We start from the raw sequence: 17,643 nt of genomic DNA, 5'->3' as shown, positions 1-17,643 counted from the left end.
CAGACTCCATAGAGACTCCTGGCAAAACCTCTGGCTCCCTGAGCCTGCTAAAGAACCGACGTCCGGGACTGCGGTTCCTCACCCTAGGCTTCACTGTTTTGTCCTTGCGCTTCTTGGATGGGAGCATCCGCGGCATATTATAATTACAGCGCTTCCCAAACACTAACCTAGCACAATCAAGCCTCCTCTTAAGTGCGCTTGTTAAATCTAGCACAAGAGCGGCAACCAACAACGTCGTGCTCAGGCCCTAAACAAGGAATACACAACGTATGATAATCCCTATGCGTATCTGCTTCCCACAAGAAATACAGTTATTTTCTGACATCCGGTTAAATACTGAGGCAAGAAAAACCAAAATGTTCTAACTCTGTTTCGGTCTGAAACTCCGGTTTCGGAAAATCTCAGAACGCCAACCTGCACTCGCAAAATTGCTTCTGCATCGGACCATGCGGCAAAAAAGACTGAGGAAATGGCGTCGGTCATGCGCGTTAGTAGTCTTACTCTGGTATTCGGGCCGACTGGGACGCGGACTATACCCAATAGTCAGGACTGCAGCAAGGGAAGACGAAGAACATCAGGCTTCGTGCCTCATGAATGGAGAAAGGCAACGGTCATCCCTCTGTACAAAGGTGGGCCATCTACAGACCCTGGAAACTACAGGCCCATAAGTCTCAGAGATATAGTAAACTTCTAGACACTGGACCCAACCCAGTTTGGTTTAGTCAAGGGCAGCTCATGCCTTCTCAACCTGGTGAACTTCTCTGAGATAATCAAAGCAGTGGATAAGGGAAAAATTGTTCACACTGCCTACCTTGACCTGGCCAAGGCATTTGACACAATACCCCAATTGGGCATAGTTGACAAACTAGAGGTTAGGTATAAACCCGTATGTCACCAGGTGGATAGGTAACTGGCTCACAGACAGGACCCAGGAACTTAAAATTGGGGAGTCCATCTCTACAAAGGAGGCCAGTCACAAGTGGAGACCCTCTGGGATCAGTCCATGGACTGCTCCTTTTTGGCATTTACTTCTCAGAAGTCAAGGCCAATGTCAGTGATCTCTGGCTAACTAAATCTGCAGAGGATTTGCAAATTAGGAGCAGTCATTGAATCTCACAATAACACAAATGTTCTCCAGGAGGGGATGACAGACAATCAACTGGTGTCAGAGCCATGAACTAAAACTAAATGCCAAGAAATGCATAATAGTATTCTTTCAGAAGTCATCCATCTCTGGTAACTATCATATTGACAACACACCCCTTAAAGTTAACCCAGGGGTGAACTTCCTAATTCCCATCCAGTCATCAAGATTTTTCTTGAAGAGTGCTAAAGAGGAACTTTGCTTGACATAGATGGGTAAGCTTGTTCCAGAGTATGGGAAGTCTTCGGGACAGGAATCAATCCCTCCAGCATGTTATATTTATTGTAGTGACAAGGTTTAGATCCCTAGGGCGTATATCCCGGAGGGATTGAAACTTCTTTAGGTGTAGCATGCCCAACAGCTCTGGGTATGACATTGCTTTGTATGTTAGGCAGAGATCACCCTGGAGTAGGCACTATGCTAAGGAGTAAAGCTGGATTTTTTTGAGACGGTCAGCGTAGGACAACTGTTTGAGACCCGTAATCCTGTTGGAGAGGTACTTCTGTGGCCTTGCCAGCTGTTGCAGATGTCTTGTGAGGTACATTCCAAAAGGGGCATTGTACTCAATGGGTCTAATGAGTGCAAAGTAGAGGGGAACAATGACCTCGTTTTTCCTTGATAAGAACCCTTTTGTGATGAGGTATGCCATGTAAAAGGATTTTCTGACTACTTTGGAGATGTGATTATCAAAGGAGAGACCTGGCCACCTGAGTCCCAAGGTCTATTATCACAACTTCAGTGTTAAGAGGACTGCCAACTATGTGGTAGTTCATTAGAACAGAGTTTTTTCCAAAGGGGATGACAATGCACTTTTTGGTATTTAGTTTGAGGCCATGGCTCTGACACCAGGCATCTGTCTCAGTGAGGCCCTTTTGTAGGATGTCGACATCATTTGGGGACTCTACTATGGCACCTAGTTTGCAGTCATTTGCAAACTTAGTCAACCAGAACCCCTCTGTTAGAAGTAGATACGAAACAGGAGAGGACCCAGGACTGAACCCTGTGGTACTCCACTTGTCACTGGTTTGAAGTCTGATTTGGAGTCTAACTTTTACAGTGTGGGTTCTGTCAGTGAGCCAGTTGGCAACCCATCTTGTGATGTATGGATTTATGCCCAGTTTAGTGAGTTTATCTATAATTCCAGAATGGGGGATGGGGTCGAAAGCCTTGGTGAGGTCAAGATAGGGTGTGTGCACTGCCTTTCCCTCATCTACGGCTTTGGTGACGTGTTTCAAAATAGTCAATTAGGTTCAAAAGATATGATCTGCCTTTCACAAACACAAACTGGTTGGGGTCCAGGGTTTGGAGGTTACCTATGTCTTTGTTTATGAGTTCCATGATGATGCGTTCCATGGCCTTGCAGATCAGGCTCCTCTGGCTAATAGGGCGATAGTTCCCGGGGTCTGTGGTGGCTCCCCCTTCATGGAGTGGTATAACTGTTGCTGTGCACCATTCAGTGGGTACAAAGCCCGACATGAGGCTATGATTGAACATGGTGCTTAGGTGGGGGTGGGGTCAGTTTGTTCTAAGTTCATGTAGAACGCAGCCTGGGATATTGTCCGGTCCCATAGCAGTGTTCTTGGCTTTGGAAAGAGCAGTTTTTACCTGCCCAGTTGTGATTTCAGGGGCACTGCATTCTTCCAGTATAGATATGGGCCCTTTAGGGGGTGAGGGGGGGGGGGGGTAAAGTTAGCACTGAAGCTGTGATATCAGTTGGTTCTGTAATTTTCGTGCCATTGTGCTGTAGCTCAGAGCAGACCTGGGTGTTGCCATTGAGATTCTTGACATAGCTATAGAATTGTCTGTGGTTGTCCTTAAGAGTCAGAGACAATCTCGTTTTCATAGCTAGTTTTGGAGGATTTTATGAGGGATCTCAGTTTCTTACTGGAGCTGACCAGGGAGCTCCACCACTCATGGGATTTTACTCTTCTGAAACAGTTTCTTCCTTCTGTTGTAGAGTTTGTTTATAGTGGGGGACCACCAAATTGGCTTCCTTTTTTTGGAGGATAGCGTCTTGGTTCTATTCGGGATAGCATGATCCATACACTCATGTAAGTGCTTATAGAGTGCACTTATGTAGGATTCTGCAGTCAAAGCTGCACTGACCATCTGCAAGGATGTCATGAAGTTTGCCACTTCTGTCTTAAGAAGAATGAAGTTGGCGTTGGAGAAATTTTTTTACAGTGATTTCCTTAAATCGGGGGTGGGATGTGGATATCTATATGATTTTTAGCTTATGGTCATATCTGACCAACGAGGAGTTGATTTCAGGTGCGGGACACCGGTCAATCATGTTGGTAATGACTAGGTCTAGGATGTTGTCGCCCCTGGTGGAGGTATGGATCAGATGATCCAGGGCACTGGAGTTTATGAATTCTAGAAAGCACTGAGCGAAGCAGTTGGTACAAGATTAGGTTTTTGCAGCTAGTGGTGAGGTAGTTGAAATCGTCCATTATTAGGGTGTTTGGTTCTGGGGCACGGTGGGAGATCTGTAGCAAGCTACAATTTGGATTGCAGTTTTGCCCAGAGTTAGTTGCATTTGGATAATTTTGGATGCATTATGCTGGGCAGCTAGCCTGGTGGTATGGATATCCTCCGCCTTTGGTGTTCCAGTCCAGGTTAGATGGCAGAAAGGTATGAAAGACTTGAACCAGGTTTCAGTCACAGCACAGATATCGATGTTCTCCATTTTGAGGAGTGCTTCAAGTGAGTGCATTTTGAGATTTAGACTTCTAGCGTCGAGTAGCATTACCCTCAGTTTTTGTTTGCCTGTACCTGCTGCAGTGGTGGGTGTGTCATTTGGACCTTGCCTAAAAAAGGCACTATAGGGGCGGCAAGTGCGTTAGCCAGCATCTGTAAATCCCAGGGGTGACAGGTGCAGGCCATCTCTGGCAAAGCATCATGGCCTGTTGACCATGTTGTCCCAGGCAAATACTGGATCCCCTTAGAATGACACCAGAAGCTTAGCCAATTGTTGAAGTCGATCATGTCCTTGTACTGTGGTATCCTTCTCAACAAAGGTAGGATGCTACTCAGGGCTAGGGTCATACCTGCCTAGATTACTTGATCAGTAAGCTTTTCCATGTCTCTTCATGTAGTCCAGGGAGGTACGTCTTAGGTTATTCACACCAACATGGACGAGTCATATTTGTACTTCTTGTGGAGTAACCAGAGTGCGTGGCAGCTGACAGTAACCTTTTCCTGGTCTAGTCTGGTGAGTGGATAAGTGTGATTGACTAGAGTCTCACTTATGACTAATGTGTTGGGTACTTTGTTTTGTCTTATGGGCTGTGGTTGAGTGGTACACTGAGTCTGTGGGTTATGTGTCTTTTGGGATGTGTTGAGGGGTGGAGGTTGCTTGCGTTTCTGCTCTGGAGGTCTCCATTTGGGCAGATTATTATTGAGAGCCTCCGCGAACGTTTTTGTGCATCTGTGTGTGGGTTTTGGTGGCGTAGGTTTAGTGGGTCTATGTGATGCGAGAGGTGTGGTGCAAGTGTTTACCTTCTCCTCTTGGACATGCCTGGGTAAGAGAACACCAGGAGCCGTCCCTTGGACATGCCTGGGTAAGAGAACACCGGGAGCCGTCCCTTGGACATGCCTGGGTAAGAGAACACCGGGAGCTGTCCCTTGGACATGCCTGGGTATCACTATTTTCCTCTAGATAAATGAGGAAAGCAAGTACTGGAGCAGTTTTCCAGTAAGCAACTGAGGAAGATAAAGTACAAAAAAAACTGTTAACCACCAAGTAATGAGGAAGGTTTGAGTGCTGTAGTAAATTGTAGTTTATTCAGTGCTGAGCACGAAGAAGCAGATTCAAGTGCTAAAGTTAAGAATCTAGCTAGTTCTGAGGGAAAAACTGAAGATCCGATTTTATGGCTCCAGGAATAGTTTAACCCTAGCTAAGCTCCGCAAACACGAGTTTTTAACTCAAAGTTGAAAGTGATAGAAATTAGCCCAAAACGGACAATAAGGTTAATTTCAGAGCTGTAAACTACTCCTCTTGCGACAGATAGGCTGCTCTAATGCTTACCGCTCTCACAGCAGAAAGACCTCCCACTACTGCAAGCAGGAATGCCTTAGGGCTCACTGGAGAAAAGTGGCAGAGAAATCAAGGTACTGGGAGCAAATAACTAGAGCATGTGAGAGAGAGACAGACACAGAGGCAAGACAGTGGAAAGAGGCCAAGAAGTCCTATGGACTGCAGCCTAGAGACTTTCCGATCAGGGATTCACATCGGAGTACAGGCAAAGAGAATGGGATGGGGAACCCTAAGTGAAAGACTTGCACTAGTAGAGATTTTAGTTGAATCTTTAACAGAAGTTGCTGTTAAATAATTAGTGTAGCATGTAAAATATTGCACACCAACTATATGAACTCGAGGTTTTAGAAAAGACTGGGAAGAGAAGTTGTTTCCTTATGAACTGCTTATCCAATGGGAGGACATATCTATGGCTCCCAAACATGCAACAAGGTCTAGAAGATTCAAGATTTTTGCTTGGAAGTATTTACATAGGTATTTTTATACCCCCAAGCGATTCTATAAATAATTTTTCCTCAGGTAGATGACAAATGCTGGAAGTGTGATGGAGAAGAATACAAGAAATACATGCATTCAAAAACTTCTGCATGGCTTTTGAAAGCCCTTGTACTAGGGTTTACACAAGTTCTCAGCAAACAACTGCCATCTTGAAGCTGAATGTCTATTATGGTAAGAAAAGCAGCACCAGTGGCAGAAATGTAGGCATCAAAGGTAATCTGCAACGGAATGCATTTTAGGTTCTTTTAAGTACAAAGCAAGTCTACACATACACAATGATACCATGAGACGCACAGAGTTTTTTTTTTTTTTGGGGGGGGGTGACTGGATGCATCATGGAACTGCACACATCTAAAAAGCTATTCAATACATTACAGTAATAGCATTTCTTTTACAATTCCAAATAAATACCTTGACCAAATATGTAGGTGCTGCTGGAAAACTATCAGAAATGATCAAAGTCTGCCGATGCTTACAGAAAGGTGGATAAGCTAGCACCATAGTACTGGTCAGTTTGTAAAATCCCAGATGCAGGTATGGCAAACAAAAAGTGAAGAAAAAGAAAAAATGTTTAACTCTTCTTTTTCCTCATCACCCTTTTGTGGGTGCTCTAGCCTTACAAACAATTCAAGTGATTTTCTGACATTAGGAGATACATGGAAGCATTTCGGTTCATATGTGTTTACTAGACCAACAACCACAAGGGCTTTAAGCCTAGCCATGCATCCCAAATATCTGACAAGTTCTGGTACCCTTGATAAGTGTAAGCAGGGGCCTGGTAGAGTAACCATTTACAGGCTCCGTATGTCAATTAGAGAGACAGGTGCCAAACCAGGGATGAATTTCTTGTTCCCTATCAAATTGTCCAGTTAAGACTTGAATCGTGTTGAGGAGGAACTCTGTTTCACATGTATGGGGAGCCTATTCCAGAGAAGAGGTAATCTCTGGAATACATACCTGTCAGAGTCAAGTGCTGTAATGCATTTTTACATTCATCTATAGTTATGTATTTGGGTAGTTTTTTTTTTTTTTTTTTTTTTATAAATAAAAAAACAAGCTTTTTATTATCAAATCACTGTCCAAACAAATTTAACATTTACTACTCTTATCTTGGGGTAATGTGTGTTGCATCTATAGACTTTAATGGAGCTCCTCTGCATATAAGCGGTGGTGCACCTTTTAAAGTCTCTGGGTACAACACATGTTTTTTTCTACACGGACACCAATAAGGTTAAGTTTACTGCCTTTCCTCACAGATGGCAGTGTAAAAAAGAAACATGATTTCCATAAAGTGTTTTTCTTCTTGAAATACAAGAAAATGCTCACTAATAGGTTAAATGTGCTGTTCTGCAGTTTTTGCACCAACCGACATGGTGCAAAGGTACAATTAGAAAGTGCTGGAGAAAAGAAAAAAATAAAATGGAAAATAGTTTCTACCCAAATCGCTGTTGCCCTTTCAAGATTGAGAGAAAAGGCATTTTGAACGGATGGGGGATAATAAAGAGAAAAAGTTTTAAAAACATTGTTGTTTGTCTTTTTCCAGTTCTTGCAAAATGAACAAGTTATTTGTTGGGATATGCCCATCAAAGATGGGCCTCATCTGTGAACAAAATGCAGCATTGCTTATGAACCTGAATAATATCTGTTTTCTGCATTTCAGAATAAAGAGATTTGGTTACAACTCAGTGAAGCCTGAGATAAGGACGCACGGCCGAAGAGTTAATTTACTGGGGCAGGTTGCGTGTCCTGGAAAATTTGAGCTACCATTGCTGAATTGGACATTCTGTACTTCTTGAACATTCTGTACTAGCTGTTGGTTTGAGGTAATATGCGATAAACATGTTTATCCTATATGTTTTTCATAGCCAACTGTCAACGGTCAGAAATGTAACAAAAAGTTGTTTTGCTTGCAGTATAAAAGTTGATGTCAGTAAACAAATTGATCAGATTAGGAGTTGGCCAACATGCTGGGTTAATCTGGTTAACTGTTAATAAAGGAAAATTCATCACCTAAAACAGATGTGACTCGTTTGAATTTTTTTTTTTCTGACATTTTGGTCCTTCGGACCGGAAACCTCTACGAAGATACGGATCAGACCGACAGAGACCGAAAAACCTGTGCAGGTGAGGGTTTCTCATCTTAAGATTCCCTCGACTGAAAGTCCTCCGACTGATTTGTCGTTGAGAGGAGGCCGGCCGCTCTCTGATCCCTATATGAGGGACGGTTTCTGAATGAAAAGGGGAAACGAAGTCTCATCTGGTTCAGGTAGGATGAAAAATAAATTTCTTTTAATTTAATCTTGTCGACAAGGTTTTATTTTTAGTTAGGGATGCGTAGGATTACTTGTTAAGATTATTTTGCTAAGGTCACTCGTTAAGATAGTCCAATTCTATAATAAGCCCTGTAAAATAATTTTGATACAGTCCTAAATACCTGAAAAGAAAGGGGTAAAATAAGAAATCTAGGGAAAACATGGGTTCGAGTTGCTGCAAGTGTGACAGTGATGCCTGTTTAAATGTTGATGCTAAGTATATGAAAGGTTTAAACAAAAATAATGTTACATTTTTGAAAAAGTGGAAGTCGAGATATGATTTTAATGGTACACTGAATAAGAATGCCTGTGCAAAATTGGTTAGAGATTTGAAAAGAGATGCAGGAACTACAACTAAAAAACAGACAATTGGGATTTCCCCAAACACAAAAATGGTTAGAAGAGGCAAATAAACAAGCTATAAAACAAAAAAAAAACCAGTGCCAGGAAAAAGAAAAAATAAATCAAAAGGGATCACTGGTGCCAAGTGGAAAAGTAGCTTTATTTTTAGATAAGGATGAGCATACAGTTTGTGCGGTACAAAGGCAGGCAGCTGCCCCACCGTATGGGGAAATTGCTGCTGCTGTACCGGCGGAACCTCCTCGATATCAGTCTGAAGATGTGGGATCTGTACAGCAGGGTGGGTTATTGGCTGCTCAAGGAAATGTTGTGACCCCTCCAATTTACCCGCAAATTCCCGTGGTACCCAAGGTTGCTTTGCAACAGGTAGACCCAACCTATGCAGTTAAGGTCGGGACCAGCAGGGCAAGGACGTTGGGCCATTAAACTTTCTGACCACTCAGAAGCCCTTCCCTTAATATAAGTTGCAAACCCACAAGCAGGGGATGTTGGACAAGAGCCAGCTATTTTAGTTTATCGTCCCTGGGCTAGAGAGGATATAAAATGAGCTAAGGATGGTATTCCTCATTCCCAAGGTTAATTTTCAAAAGTTTTCTGAGGACATAGTTGGTATGCGTTTGAGTTATCATCTAAATGGTTTAGAAGTAGAACAAGTAGTGCGACAAATCCTGGGTCCAGATTGGCACCTAGTTTGTGGTGCTTGGACATGTAAGGCAGATGACGGCACTACATTAAAGCATAATTCTGGGGTGTTAGACACGCGAGTCACTGATCTGTTGAAGAGAATTTCTGTGGCGTCCAAGAGCAGATTGGACAGTAATAAATCAGCGCATCCAAAATGATGATTAATCTGTAGATCACTATATTGTAAGATTGACAGAAGTGCTCAATAACCATTGTGGAATGATGATTCTGCAGGATCAGACTACTGATAGTCCGTACGAACAGCAATTGAAAAATGCTTTTCTTAAAGGTTGTAGGGCTCCGATAAATAGTTTTATAACTAAGCATTTGGTTGATCACAGAACATGTAGACTGCAGCCTTTGTTTGAATATGCATGGCATGCTGAGCGACATTTCAATTTAAAAAAGAAAAAGAAAGTACAAGTGTTAGCAGTAGGGGATGATGGTGGTATATTTTTGGTACAGGACCAAAGGGGGCAAGGGCGCCGTGGTGGCGTACAAAGACGTGGGGGCCCGAAATGGGACACGTCAAACCGGGTGGACATTCAGAGGAATACGAGGGGAGGTTAAAAGGTGGAGAATGTTTTAAATGCAGTAGAAGTGGACACTTTGCTGCCGACTGCGAAAAGTGGCAACACCCCCCACAGCTTACGATAGTAAAGGAAGGCGCCAAATTCATTATTGTGATTATTGTAGAGAAAAAGAAAGCGAGAATGATTGTGATGATGAGGCAGACACTCTGCGATGAATGTCAGGAAATTAAGGAAGGGTGGGATTGTGACTGTGAAGTCATAAACCTGGCAAATTTGGGTATTGCTATGCATATGGATCAAAAACCCATGATAGAGTTTTTGGTTGAGGGACAGAAAGTGGAGTTTTTATGCGATTCAGGTGCATCGCGTACACTTTTGGGTCCAGCAGTTCTACACCCGAACTGCGAAACAGATGAGTTTGTCCTTGTGAAAGCGGCAAATGGGAAAATCTATAAGGAACCACTATCTCATCCTCTGTTGTTCACAGATCCACAAACAAACCAAACTGTTAGGTGTAGGGAAATTATATCGAAAGTTTGTCCAGTTAATTTGCTGGGAAGAGATTTGATGCATTTGTTTGGAATAGCGGCAATTCCCACACCTAAAGGCATTGAGGCGAAAAGGTTAGTGGATGGCTTGGTGGTACAAGGAGTATAAGACTTGTTTTACTGGTATAGCCAGGACTTGATTTCAAACGGGCCGAGGAGGGTTGATACAGATTTGATCAACCTAACTAAGTAAATCTAGGAGTGGGTCACCGCAGGTTGCGGCGCACTTACATTGTACTATGTACTACGGACAGGCCCCTGGTCCAGATAAAGAATTTGAAAAAGAATTCTTTAGGCACAAATGCGCAAGGATAATTTTGAATGATATGTTTTGGGATAAGTAAGGTAATACAGTAGTGACCTGTACTTTGACCAAGGAAATACGTTCTTTACATCGCTCAGGTTATAGCCCACATATTTCAATTACCAAAGCGGTGAGGACACATTGGGTAGATTTGGCGAAAAAGGTAACAAATTGGGACAGAATGTGCGAATGTCAGTTGAAGGATCAACAGATCCAGGTACAAAGATTAAATTGGGTGACTTGGGCACAACCAAGTGTGCACCTCAGGGATGACAAAACAGAAATGGCATGACAAATCCTCCTAACTCAAGAGGAAGATAGTGCGTTAAGTGCCTTACCTGTAGACTTATGGTCAAAAGGGGATGTAGGACTGATGAAAACAGCAGGTGAAGTTTGTACAACTCCAAAGTCAGGTTTTAGACCTCGTAAGCACCAATACCCGCTAAGTAAACAAGCAGAGGAAGGAATTAAGCCAGTCATTGAGCAGTTAAAACAGGCGGGAATTCTTGTTGAATGCCCAGATTCGCCCTGCAATACTCAGTTGTTTCCTGTAAAGAAACCGGATGGGTCATGGAGGTTGGTTCAGGATTTACAAGCAGTTAATTCGGCTGTGATCCCAAGAGCACCAGTGGTCCCTGACCCCTTTACATTACTTAATGATTTATTACCTCAGCACAGATATTTTTCTGTCATAGATATAAGCAATGCCTTTTTCTCCACACCACTACATAAGGACAGTAGATTTTGGTTTGCATTCACTTATCAAGGTAAAAGATACACCTACACCAGATTGCCACAGGGCTATTATGAGAGTCCGACAATATTCGCACAAGAAATGCCTGCAAATTTAGCTCAGTTTGTTCCCCCAGAGGGAAGCCAGGTTCTGTTGTATGTAGATGATATTTTGTTGGCCTCACCCACACAGGAAAGTTGTAGAAAGGATACCCTTGCCCTTCTTAGTTTTTTAGCTGAGCAAGGACATAAGGTAAATAAAGAAAAGTTATAATTGTGGAAAGCACAAGTAAAGTGCTTGGGTTATTTAATTTCGCAGGCAGGTAGACAATTGGAGAACAAAAGAAAACAAGCAATTCTGTTTATCTTGTTTATGTGCAAAGTATCGTGCTCAGGGGGGAGTTAAAAAGTCTCAGCAGACATTCCCTACCCCTCCACATCCATTCCACACACTTTGTATGGACTTTATTGAATTGACACCCTCAGAGGGAAAAAGGTTCTGTTTAGTCATTATTGATGTTTTTTCTAAATGGGTAGAAGCTTTTCCAGTGAAGCATCCGAATGCACAAACAGTAGCAAAGCTTATGACTACAGAAATAATTCCCCGATTTGGCCTACCAAGACGCATTTACAGTGATAATGGGTCTCATTTTGTTAACCAGTTTGTTCAGAAATTGGGTCAAGTGTTTCAAATTGATCTCAAACATCATTGTGCTTACCATCCCCAATCAGCTGGACTGGTGGAAAGACAACGGTATCTTGAAGAGTAAGCTCCGCAAACTAATGGCAGAAACACATAGGTCATGGACTGCGTGCCTTCCCCGTTGGCACTCCTGTACATGCGAATCTCACCTTCCTACAAAGGACTTGCATCATTTGAACTTTTGTTTGGGAGACCATATTACGTCCCGCAGTGGCAAGGATTGTTGCCAGCGGAATGCGAGGGGGGTGTGGATCTAGCGGATTATATGAAGAAGCTGCTAAATGTCAAATCTCTTGTAACCAATGACTCCTTTGCAGATTCCAGGAATGAAACCTTGTTAAGCGTGGCACCCGGGGACTGGGTGTGGATCCGAATTGTGAAGAGAAAGAATTGGTCATCCCCCAGGTTGGAAGAACCATACCAAGTACTTTGACACCTACGGCTGTAAAGATCGCCGAGAGGACTTCGTGGATTCATATCACCCACTGTAAAAAAACTCAAGGCTCTTCCTTCTGCCATTGATATTGGTCAAACTCCACCAGACCTCTGAGCGCAAAGTCTGGCTACAAAGGGGGATTAGCCCAATAGGGGTTAGTTTGTCTCAAACCCAGTGAAGAAACCAACGGCGCGAGGTAGTCCTTAGGGAGGATGGCCATGTTCAACTGGTACTTGAACTGTTACATGATGATGATTTTGGTGGCAAAAGTAAATATGTCCATATGAGAAGGAATAGTTGCAAGAGAAAAAGGAATGGTGGTGCTGCAAGCGCAAACCGGTGTTACTACTGTGTTTAAGGTGAAACTTTGTGAAGGAATTTTGGACTGTTCTAAATGGAACTATGATAATTTTTTGACTCGTGCAAAATACTTGTGCAATAGAGACTGTACGTCCTGGACAAGTGTTTGTTGGTCAACAGATGTGAATGGATGGGAAACAAGTGGTGCAGTGATACCACAGAAAGATAAAAGCAGGCAACGAAGAATAAAAGTTGCGCACTTCCAAGGTACCGGAGTAGTTACTATAACCATTGTGTCACCACAAGAAAGTGATTCAGGAGTTTATGGAATCGGAGTGTCTCTTCCAACTATAACTGATCCTTTGGGGACCCTCCAACTTAAAGTACAAAACCTTAAGAATGCTACAAATAAAGCAGATTTTGCCTTCACAAAAGAAGAACAATTGTTACTAGAGACTGGATTCGTACACTATAATGAATGGTTATCTTGGGTTAGATATTGTACCAGAGAAGCACATCGTGAGAACTGTATTTCTTGTGCTGAAGGTAAACAGCAATTAGCAACAGTCCCATTGATGCAAGATGAAGGTAACCTAACGTGTCTGTTGAAATTATTCAACAAAACTGAAGATAAGTGCAAAGATGAAACTCCGCGTTTTCCGGTCATAAGCAAAGTTGAGAAACCACCTGCAGCGATTTCCTATCCAAGTTCGTATATGTTCATTTCCAGAGATGGCACAGGGAAAAATTATGGCAATATGGGACAGAACTATTGCAATGTTACTGTGAATGGCAATGGGAATCCATTTCTGGAGAACCAAACTCATAGTTTAGCAGACGTATGGTGGTTATGTGGAGACAACAAACTCAGTTCAAGGCTTACGATTCCCTGGAAGGGAACTTGTGCACTTGTAAAGTTAATTCTGCCATTCTACATTTTCCCAGTTCCAGCAAGCAATTTCGTAAGAGAACTTGAAATAAAGCCGAAGTGGATGAGGAGAAAAAGAGAGGCACCGAAGCAATCTTTCGATAACGGTGTCTACATAGATAGCATTGGTGTACCAAGAGGTGTGCCTGATGAATACAAAGCAATAAACCAAATAGCAGCTGGTTTTACATCCATCTTTGTCTGGATTCAACCCAATAAGAATGTGGACTGGATCAACTACATTTACTATAACCAGCAGCGTTTTGTGAACTATACCAAAGATGCATTGAAAGGGATTGCTGAACAACTGGAGGCCACTTCGCAGGTGGCATGGCAGAATCGAATTGTGTTGGATATGCTCCTGGCCAAAGAAGGAGGAATTTGCAAGATGTTTGGGACTTTCTGTTGTACATATATTCCAAACACTGCGCCTGATGGAAGTATCACTCGAGCTTTGAAAGATTTGGAGATGTTATCCGAAGAATTGGCAGAGAACTCTGGGGTAAATAATCCCTTTACAGATTTTCTACAAGCGTGGTTTGGAAAATGGAGTCATCTCATCAGCAGTTTCCTGGTGTCCGTTGGAGTCGCTGTGGCTATCGTGGTGGTATGTGGTTGTTGTTGTTGTATACCCTGTATCAGAGGTCTTCTACAAAGACTGGTTAATACTGCTGTTACGAAGACGATGTACCAGCAATTGCAACAGACTGGTGAAAGTGAATGCATTGAAATGTGACTCTCTGCAAATGTTTTTGAAGTTTAAAAATCTGTCTTGCCAATGAAGTAATGCATGCAAAGAAAAAATATTGCTGAAGTAAAAGACAAATACGTGTTTTCAGGGGGGAAATGTTAAGAGAAAAAGTTTTAAAAGCATACTGTTATTTGTCTTTTTCCAGTTCTTGCAAAATGAACATGTTATTTGTTGGGATATGCCCATCAAAGATGGGCCTCATCTGTGAGCAAAATGTAGCATTGCTTATGAACCTGAATAATATCAGTTTTCTGAATTTCAGAATAAAGAAATTTGGTTATAACTCAGTGAAGCCTGGGATAAGGACGCACGGCCGCGTAAGAGTTAATTTACTGGGGCAGGCTGTCTCCTGGAAAATTTGAACTACCATTGCTGAATTGAACATTCTGTACTAGCTGTTGGTTTGAGGTAATTTGTGATAAACATGTTTATCCTATATGTTTTTCATAGCCAACTGTCAACGGTCAGAAATGTAACAAAAAGTTGTTTTGCTTGCAGTATAAAAGTTGATGTCAGTAAACAAGTTGATCAGATTAGAGGAGTTGGTCAACATGCTGGGTTAATCTGGTTAACTGTTAATAAAGGAAAATTCATCACCTGAGACAGATGTGACTCGTTTGAATTTTTTTTCTTCTGACAATAATATAATCCCAAGGACATTTATTTGGACTTTTTACTACACTGACTTAATCAGTTTCCGCTTAGAGAAAGTAATGCACTCATGAAGTCCCACCCCACAGACACACAGATGAGCAGAAATTACTTTTTTAAACAAAAGTTATGCATTTACCATAACATTCCACTTGTGTTGTCCATTTTCATTCTTCAGCTGTTGGTCCGGATCAAACTTTGCCATTACTTTAGCTCATGGCCAACAAAAACCTCTCTCCCCCCCATTACCCTTAATGCACCAACAACTAACATAGCTCAGATCTCGTGTGCTGGTTTACATAAAGTAGGAAGTATTAATATATTTCTGACAGAAGAAACCATACCTAGGGCTCAACATGGACAGTGGTGTCCTTGTAAGCTCTCATTCTTCCAGTAGTGAAAAAGGTTGGGGGGTTTGAGAAGAATGAAAATGGGCAACACAGATGGAACATTATGATAAGTATGTAACTTTTTAACTGATGTCAATTTTCATTCATTCAACTGTTAGGACAGAGTTCTCAGCTACCTAAAATCCCAGGTAGACTCTAAGGAAGGATATTCCTGAGCACAGTTGAGCCAAAGGCTGCTCTTCCCCTCAAGACCAGATCCAGTTTGTAATAAGTGGTAAAGGTACAAGGAATGGCCCAGGTTGCAGCCACACACACGTCATCCATGGAAGCCCTAGATAGAAACACTGAAGAAGTAGCCATGGACCTAGTTGCGTGGGCTCTTAAAAGTTTTGGCAAGGTTAGACCTAACTTGTACACAAAAAAAAAGATATGTAAGCTGCAAGCCATCTGGCTAGAGTTAACTTTGCAACCGATTTGCCTAGTTTAGACTACAAAGTACACAAATTATTGGTCTTCCTAATTTCTTTTGTTCTATGCAAGTAAAACTGTAATTTTCTGTGAACATCTAATAAATGCAACATATATTCACCTTTGTTTGCATATTTAGGAAAGAAAAATTGGCAGATAATGGAATGGTTGATATTGGATTCGGACACAATCTTGGGAAGGTAAGAAGGGCTGGTACGTAAAGTTATTCTATCCCTATGAAAAAAAGAAGAAGTAAGGAGGCTTTGAGAACAATGTTTGAAGTCCCGAAATTCTTCTAGCAGAAGTAATGGTTACTAGAAAGACAGTTTTCCAGTCAGAAATTTAAGATCACATTTTGCTGGTTCAAGGGGGTGAGTGGATTAAGGCCTGCACTACCAAATTTAAGTCCCATGGAGTCTTTATGGGGGGGGGGGGGGGTCTCAGCATTATAAGGCCTGTATGAAGCTAAGAAAGAAATCTCAAATCTAATATGAAAGTTAAAGATTGCCGCTACTGTAATGGTCGAGGAGCTGGCTTCTTCATTAAAAATCGTTGCCAAAAATTCAACACCACTTTGCTCAGGGGCTAAGAAGGGGTCTATATGTTTTGGATATGCCCAAAAAAACATTTACTTCTACAAAGTTTTCTTGTAGAAACTTTTATGGGAAGTTAAAGTATATGACAGATGGGGAAGACAGCATTGATTGCCTGGCTATTAAAGGAACTGAAGAAACCATGCAGTTAGCTCAAGATATGAGATATCCGGATGTACCATGCGCCTCTTGTGTGAGACAGGAGGGAAGAAATCAGATCCAGAATCCAAGGTGAGCAAAGTACAGGAGACGAAAGGAAGGGAAATTAAATCTGCCAAGGCCAGTAAGGTGCAATGAGGATGACTTTGGTCTTCAACTGGGCAGCTTTCTGCATAAATCTGAGAATTAGGGGTGTTGGGAATAGGCAAAAAGGAGACCAGGGGGGCATCGTGGAGCACAGCATCCCTCTGATCCCCCAAGGTGGGGGGAATCAAGAGTAAAGAAGCTGCTGCACTTGTTTAGGGGAGAAGCAAAAAGATCACAGCAAGGCTGGCCCCACTGACTAACTAATTTTGCCACTTTCATATTGAGGGACCACTTCTGAGGTAGTAGGATGGACCTGCTCAATCTGCCTATCACGTTGGACGTCCAGCTGCTTTCTGATAATGCACATTCTGGGGAAGAGCTCACCTATTGCCACATTGAGGACTTCTCAACACAAGGGGTAAGACCTGGTTCCACCTTGTTTGTTGATGTACCAAACTACTGACATGTCTGTCTGAATGGCTATTGTCTCAAAAGAGAGCAAGCCTTGGAAGGCTTCCAATGCGGAGCGCACCACTCTCATTTCCAGAACATTAACATGCATATTAGCCTCTTCGGGGGACCAAGTGCCTTCAACCGTTTTCCCTCAAGAAGTGCCCCCCATCCAAACTGGGATGCGTCCATAGTCACTATGGCCTTGAGCTGAGAGAATCATAGGATTGCCTTGTAGAACCTGATCTGATCAAATCCACCACCAAAAGTATGTTGTGCATGCCTGAGTGATTCTTATTTGGGCTGGCATGCATTGATAAAGAAAGAATCTACCATTGCATTGCTAGCATCTGTTGAAAAATTCTCATATGAAATCTTGCTACAGGAATTAAAATTATGGCCAGTGACAATGACACTGAACTTGAAGAATCAAGTCAGACATATTGTGGTACTGTGAATTATCTTCCTGACCTGGAATCTGATAGTCTGCGCTCTTGAGAAAAGGAGAAGCTGTCACTGACTGATACCATGTTGAAAACTGGTCCTATGAATTCCAATGTCTGAGATGGTTCTAAATGAGACATTGTAATTTATGGTTATCCCCAGATGGGAG

General features: G+C 42.3%; 1 protein-coding gene across 1 annotated transcript in view; it reads right to left on the bottom strand.

Moving 5' to 3' along the window:
* The window catches only part of CENPF (centromere protein F), a 1,545,100-nt gene that overhangs the window by 1,425,359 nt on the left and 102,098 nt on the right, over positions 1–17,643 (bottom strand). The gene's annotated exons all lie outside the window — the stretch shown is intronic.

Source organism: Protopterus annectens, chromosome 1.part0 (genome assembly GCF_019279795.1).
Source record: "Protopterus annectens isolate FY-2018-M chromosome 1.part0, PAN1.0, whole genome shotgun sequence".
Classification (NCBI taxonomy): domain Eukaryota; kingdom Metazoa; phylum Chordata; order Ceratodontiformes; family Protopteridae; genus Protopterus; species Protopterus annectens.
The sequence above is the reverse complement of the archived record's forward strand: the minus strand, read 5'-3'. Positions and strand labels throughout refer to the sequence as shown.